This window comes from Monodelphis domestica, chromosome 1 (genome assembly GCF_027887165.1).
Source record: "Monodelphis domestica isolate mMonDom1 chromosome 1, mMonDom1.pri, whole genome shotgun sequence".
NCBI lineage: Eukaryota > Metazoa > Chordata > Mammalia > Didelphimorphia > Didelphidae > Monodelphis > Monodelphis domestica.
This window is the reverse complement of record NC_077227.1, coordinates 105,728,259-105,735,617: the sequence shown is the minus strand read 5'-3', so window position 1 is coordinate 105,735,617 and position 7,359 is coordinate 105,728,259.

The following is a 7,359-nucleotide window of genomic DNA, read 5'->3' as shown; positions in this document are numbered from 1 at the left end:
ATTATTAGAATCCTGGTCTCATAACTTAAGACTAGTGTTCTTTCCACCAAATCAACTGCCCCTAATTTCTCAATTTAATCAACTATGGGAAATTGAGATCCTTGAAACCGTAGCATCTTGTTCCTAAGTCTCTAGCTGGGAAAACAAAACCAAATATTCTAGGTGAATATTGGCATTCTTTGTTTTCTTTTCCCATGCCCCCTTGCCAATCCCTACCTGCATTTATTTTTGGTGCACTCTTGTCAGTTGCTCTTCCTTAAAATGGCCTAGCAGAATTTGATGACTCCTGGCTGCCAGTCATCTTCAAAGATGATGCCAGTGTTGCTCCATAAATCTACTACCATATGGCACCCAGTCTGCCCTTCCTAGTGACAGAGAGTCTCTTGGGTGTAAGACTCCTTGTGGCAGCCAGCAACTGCATAGGAATATTAGGGCAGAGAAGAGATCATGTTTGCAAAGAGATCAGGGTTAAATTTATTCTCTTCAGTCATCACATTGGAGGGTTATATGCCCTTTCCAAAGAGAGCATTTGAAAATTGACTTTTTATGGATTCTGGGCAGTTCACTGTCAACTCTGGTTTTATTTAATTCCTTAAGTGGACTCCTTTTAACAAAAGGTGCTATGTCCAGACAAGGATTTCAGCTTCTCTAGTGCTGGCTCTATTCTTCCCTCATTTAACTCCAAAATTAGACTAGACTAGATTTTAAGAAGTTAATGTCCTTGTGAGGTTATAAAGGCTCATAAATGTGAGCTGCTGGGGTAGGGAGTTAAGGATATTAAAAAAAGGCAGCCATTTGGAAGGAAACTTGAAAGTTATCTGTAGTCCAGTGCCTTTACTGATGAAACAACCAGCCCAGAGAGACTAATTCCCCTTTGGTTGCAAAGATAGTTAATAACAGAGTTGGGATTCAATCCTAATACATATTTATTGATTGTCTATTATGTGCTAGACATTGTGCTAGCCACTAATCATACAATGGAAAGCAAAAGACAGATTTCTGCCCTTGAGGAACTCACAACCTGATGGAGGAAGGCAACATTAAAAAAATTGAAAAGGGGTGAGGGGAAGGGTACCCAGCTCAGGAGCATGATAAAGTCTTGTAGCCAGAGTTGAGAAATAATCTGAGGATGTGTGAGTCAAAGTTTTAATTTCATATTGCAAGAGGAGTTTCTGGAGATTGCAAAGTCCTGGAAAGCAGCCAGTGGGAAATGGGTCTTTTTGACCCCCAAGTGCCAGTACTTTGTTGTGCCCTACTTTCTGAGCCTCTGAAGACTTGGAGGCAGGAAAATTACTTGCTCTGAACTATTCATAAATACCAATAGATTACTTCAGGAGTAGTATGATATTGGAGAAGGGAAGAGACAGTTGTAAAAAGAAGACATACTAAATAGCCTCTAAAAGGTTTCAGGTCTAAATCTATGAACAAACTTAAGACTTGGGACAATTCAAGTCAGGTTGCATAGACCTGAACTAGGATGTTCACAGAGTCCTTAGGGACAGAAAATAGAGAGTAAGGCAGACATAAAACCAAGAACAGGTAAATGATTCAATATGGAGGACTGAGAGAGATTGAAGAGCCTAAGTCAAGCCTGAGTAAGTGGGAGAATAGGGTAATTTGGAAGAAGCTTCCCCCCCAGGGGGCAGGGGGAGAGGGAGGTGGGGAGAATGAGTTGTTTTGGAAACCTTGGTTTTGAGATATTCATGAGTCATCTAGGTATAGGGGTCTACCAGTTAACTGATAATTACAAATTCAAGGAAGAGAGCAGAGATTTGGGAGTTATCCACACAAGGGTAGTAACTGAAATAATATGAGCAGATGAAGATGCTGAAAAGCCAGTCTACAGTGTGGGTCTGAGTGAAACCCACTTTTTAAAAGGATATGAGGAGGAATTGTTGGGACAATAGCACAGAAGCAGAATCATGTTAATAAGAGAAACCCAAAGAGTAGAGGAGTATTGAATAGGAAAGGGAGTGAAACCCACTTTTTAAAAGGATATGAGGAGGAATTGTTGGGACAATAGCACAGAAGCAGAATCATGTTAATAAGAGAAACCCAAAGAGTAGAGGAGTATTGAATAGGAAAGGGAGTGAAACCCACTTTTTAAAAGGATATGAGGAGGAATTGTTGGGACAATAGCACAGAAGCAGAATCATGTTAATAAGAGAAACCCAAAGAGTAAAGAGGAGTATTGAATAGGAAAGGGTGACCAGTTGTGTCAAATGCTGTCAAAAGAACTGAGGTCTAAGAGGAAGCTTCTGAATTTCACAATGAATATAAAGCAGCAAGGACCTGGAGGAAGGAATATGATTGACCCACTGTACTTTACTTGTCAAAGCATATCTGGAGTGTTTTGTTGCATTGTGAATGGGGCACTCGATTTTAAGTTGGTGACAGTTGGGTTCTAATCCTACCTCAGATAGCTGTTGTGACCTTAGGTAATCTATCTGAACTACAGTTTTTTCATCTGTAAAATGGAGATGATATTAGGATCTGCCTCTCAGTACTGTGAGATCAAATGAGAATTTAAAACATGCTATAAACTACTATATAAATTTTAGCTTAAAATTTTTTTCATTCCATATTTTACGAGGGACATTGATCAGAAGAATAGGGCTCATAACCATGGAGTATGAAGACCTGTTGAAGATAATGGTAATGTTTACCTTGAAGAAGAAAGACTAGCTATATCATTAAAATTTTTTAAATGTTTTTATTTTTTCTTGTCATATACATGTCATAACAAATTTTCACACAAGTTTTCCTGATTTATATGATAAAACTTCTCTCCCTTCCTCCCTTCCTTTCCCCCTCTCTGTGCAGGCAGGTGATTCAATCTGGGTTATACATGCATTATTATGCAAAACATTTCCATATTGTTCATTTTTGTGAGTAATCTTATAAAACCAAAACTCCAAAACATAAACCCAAATAAACAATTGAAAAAATCATATGCTTTCATATGCATTCTGACTCCAACTGTTCTTTCTTTGAAGGTGGACAGCATTCTTTTTCATAAGTCCCCAGAATTATCCTAGACCATTATATTGCTAATAATAGCCAAGTCTATCCCACTTGATCATTCTACCATATTGCTGTTACTGTGTATAGTGGTTTTCTGGTTCTGTTTATTTCAATCTGCATCAATTCAAGTAGGTCTTTCTAGCTCTTTCTGAAATCATCCTATTCATTATTCCTTATAACACAATAGTATTCCATCACCATCATATACCACAATTTGTTCAGCCGTTCCCCAATGGATGGATATTCCTTAAATTTCAAAATCTTTGCTGCTACAAAAAGAACAGCTATAAATATGTTTGTACTGTTCTTTTTTTTTTTTTAATAATCTCACTAGGATACGGACCACTAGTGGTATTATTGGATCACAGGGTATGTATTGTTTTATAGCCCTCTGGGCACAATTCTAAATTGCCCTCCAGAATGGTTGGATCAGTTCATAACTCCACCAGCAATGCATTAGTGTCCCAATTTTGCCACATCCCCTCCAACACTTATAATTTTCCTTTACTGTCATATTGACCAATCTGTTAGGTATGAAGTGGTACCTCAGAGTTTTAGTTTGTATATCTAATCAAGAGAAATTTAGAACAATTTTTCATATATCTTTAAAATTTTTTTTTTATTTAATTAGATGATTTAGAATATTTTTCCATGGTTAAAAGACTCATGTTCTTTCCCTCCCCTCCTTCCATCTCCCTCCCATATCTGACATGCAATTCCACTGGGTTTAACATGTGTCATTGATCAAGACCTATTTCCAAATTATTAATATTTGCACTAGGGTGATCTTTTAGAATCTACATCCCCAATCATATCCCAATTGACCCATGTGGTCAAGCAGTTGTTTTTCTTCTGTGTTTCTATTCCCACAGTTTTTTCTTCTGAATGTGGATAATGTTCTCTCTCATAAATCCCTCCGAATTGTTCTGGAATACTGCATTGCTACTAATGCAGAAGTCCATTACATTTGATTGTACCACAGTGTGTCAGTCTCTGTACAGTGTTCTCCTGGTTCTGCTCCTTTCGCTCTGCATCAATTCCTGGAGGTCATTCCAGTTCCCATGGAATTCCTCCAGTTTATTATTCCTTTGAGCACAATAGTATTCCATCACCAACATATACCACAATTTGTTCAGCCATTCCCCAATCGAAGGGCATCCCCTTATTTTTCAATTTTTTCCACCACTAAGCGCAGCTATGAATATTCTTGTAAAGTCTTTTTCCTTATTATCTCTTTTAAGTACAAACCCAGCAGTGCTATGGCTGGATCAAAGGGCAGACAGTCTTTTAGCGCCCTTTGAGCATAGTTTCATAGTTCCAAATTGCCTTCCAGAATGGTTGGATCAATTCACAACTCCACCAGCAGTGCATTAATGTCCCAACTTTGTCACATCCCCTCCAACATTCATTACTTTCCTTTGCTGTCATGTTAGCCAATCTGCTAGGTGTGAGGTGATACCTCAGAGTTGTTTGATTTGCATTTCTCTGATTATAAGAGATTTAGAACACTTTTTCATGTGCTTATGAATAGTTTTGATTTCTTTATCTGAAAATTGCCCATTTATCAGTTTGGTAATGGCTTGATTTTTTTGTACAATTGATTTAGCTTCTTATAAATTTGAGTAATTAGACCTTTGTCAGAGGTTTTTGTTATAAAGATTGTTTCCCAATTTGTTGCTTCCCTTCTAATTTTGCTTGCATTGGTTTTATTTGTACAAAACCTTTTTAATTTAATGTAATCATATTTTGCATTTTGTAATTTTTTCTAACTCTTGCGTGGCCTTAAAATCTTTCCTTTCTCAAAGATCTGACAAGTCTTCTATTCTGTGTTCACCTAATTTACTTATTGTTTCCTTCTTTATGTTCAAGTCATTCAAGTTTATTTTGGTTCAGGGTATGAGATGTTGATCTAAACCTAATCTCTCCCATGTAAAGGATAATTTTAACATTGTGACCTAAAACTATATTTAATTATTGGTCGCCATGGGATATCCCAAATAATAAAATACCCAAGTCAGCTGGGAATTATGGTGATTTTAATTAATATGTACAGAGAGAAGGAATTGAGAAGAGAGAGAGGAAAGAGTTAATTTAAACTACTCTGGCTCAGGCTGAGCCAGGCAGGAGTTAAAGGCCTTGGCCAAAGGTCCTCCCCTGAGCGCCAAGGGAAAAGGGAGTCAGTTTTATCACTCACCACAAGACTGTCTCAAGGAAGCTGCCTGAGGGAGCTCCTCTAGGCTCAAGTTCCAGGATCGAACTGGCATCCAGGCCTTCTCACAGGAAGTGATCAACCAGAGTCACCTCTCTGGGGAAAAAGTGAAGAGAGTAAGTGACGTGCCCTATATAGATGGTTTTACATCACTTTCCTGCATCTTATCTACACCAATGGTAGCTTAGCTTGACTTAGGACAGCCCAGGGGTCTGTCAGCTGTTTCTGAACATGTATATCAAAGGCCATCCTCCTAGATATTTAATCCTTAAGTATGGGTGCAGACATTCCTGACCTTGTTAGACTAAGTAGGGTGGAGCAAAGTAAAGTTCACAAGACATTCCTGATTATGTTAGACCAAGTATCTTCATTGTTATATTCAGGAGGTAACTATATCAAATCTCCTAAAGTATGGTCTAAGTAGGGTGGAGTAATTTTAAAGTTCACACCCATACTGTTTTCCAATTTTCCAAGCAGTTTTTGTCAAATAGTGGATTTTTGTCCCCAAAGCTGGGATCTTTGGGTTTATTATAGATTGTCTTGGTGAGGTTACTTACCACAAGTCTATTCCACCGATCCTACCTTCTGTCTCTTAGCCAGTACCATATTGTTTTTTTTTTTTTAGTGAGTATATACAATATATATTTATATGGTAAAAAATGCTCTATGTAATATAAGTGATATATAGTATGACTATTTATACATTAAGTTTATATAATTATATATCCTGTATATATACAATGAGTATATATAGTATGTATATGTTTTTATTATGAGTATATATTGTACATTATATATGTATGTATATACATATATTTACATACATGCACACACATATATGCATGTATATGTATATATAGATATCTGGATAAATGGTCTGTACTGTAAAATTTATTGGGAAAGGAAATAGGAAGATTGGAAAAATGGGGATAAATGGGAGATTTCTATGGGGATAAGGAGGAGATATGGGGAGAGAGGGAACACTGCTTGGTGAGGCAAGGGAGGAGATGCCCCCTGCTGAGAGGAAACAGTAGGGGTCCAATAAGGACGGTTTGTCTTTGAATGACTGAAACTGAAGTTCAGTTTCCTCTATGACCAGAAAAGATAGATCTGACTGCAAATTCAAATAATATAAAGTTTAATAATCCAGTTGGAATTGGAGTTTTTCTCAGTTTCAGACCTGAAGCCAGTCCCCAGAGGCTGGCAGAGAGTTTGTCCCACTCCCGTTTACTCTTGTTCTAATTCAGAATCTTAGCAGTACACAGAAAGCAAACAAGAACAATTCTAACCTTTAGAAGCCTGTGTCTTTGGGCTGAACCAAGAAGAGCATGCCACTCCAGACTGGGCTGAACAAGCTCCACTCTCCTCCAACCCCAGGACGCAAGCCCCACAGGGCAGCAAGGAAGTGCTAGACACAAGACCCCACTGCCACTCCTGGCAGGAAGGAAGTGCTAGTCACAAGACCCAACTGCCACTCCCAGTTGGCCCCTTCCCCCACAAACTGTCAGTCTAATTTCCTTTCCACAATTGTCCCCTTTTTTTTGTGTGTGACCTTCCCAAGGTCACATATTTATATTATAGTTACCAATTTACTAAATCTACTCTAAGGAAATCTTAGCAGGAAAGTTTGGGTAAGGGAAGTTTTGGGTTTTACAATAAATTCAGTACAATAAATGTTTAAACAAAACTATTACAAGAAATTTGAATCTTAGTGCTAATACTACTTACTCTAAGTAAACTAAAACTAATATACTATTCATAGAAATTATTTACATATAATAAAATAATATACATTGTTCCACATCATGATGTCAGTTAAATAGAACTATCTATTGATCTTTCTATTTGCCTAAGACCTTATGGAACTAACTATATACATATTTACATTTTGCATAAATATAATTTCAGACACTTGTTTATATAAATAAGGTCTCTCAATATGTTAGTGATTTTGTGTTTTGTGTCTAATAGTGTTGTGTTCAATTGATACTTTTCAAGTTTCTTCAGATTTCCACTTCTCATGTTGACTGATGGTTCTCTTCTTCCATGTTATGTAGTGATGCATGCTATTTCCCTATTATTTGAAATTACTTTTGTTTTATTATTTCAACACAGTCAGTTTTACA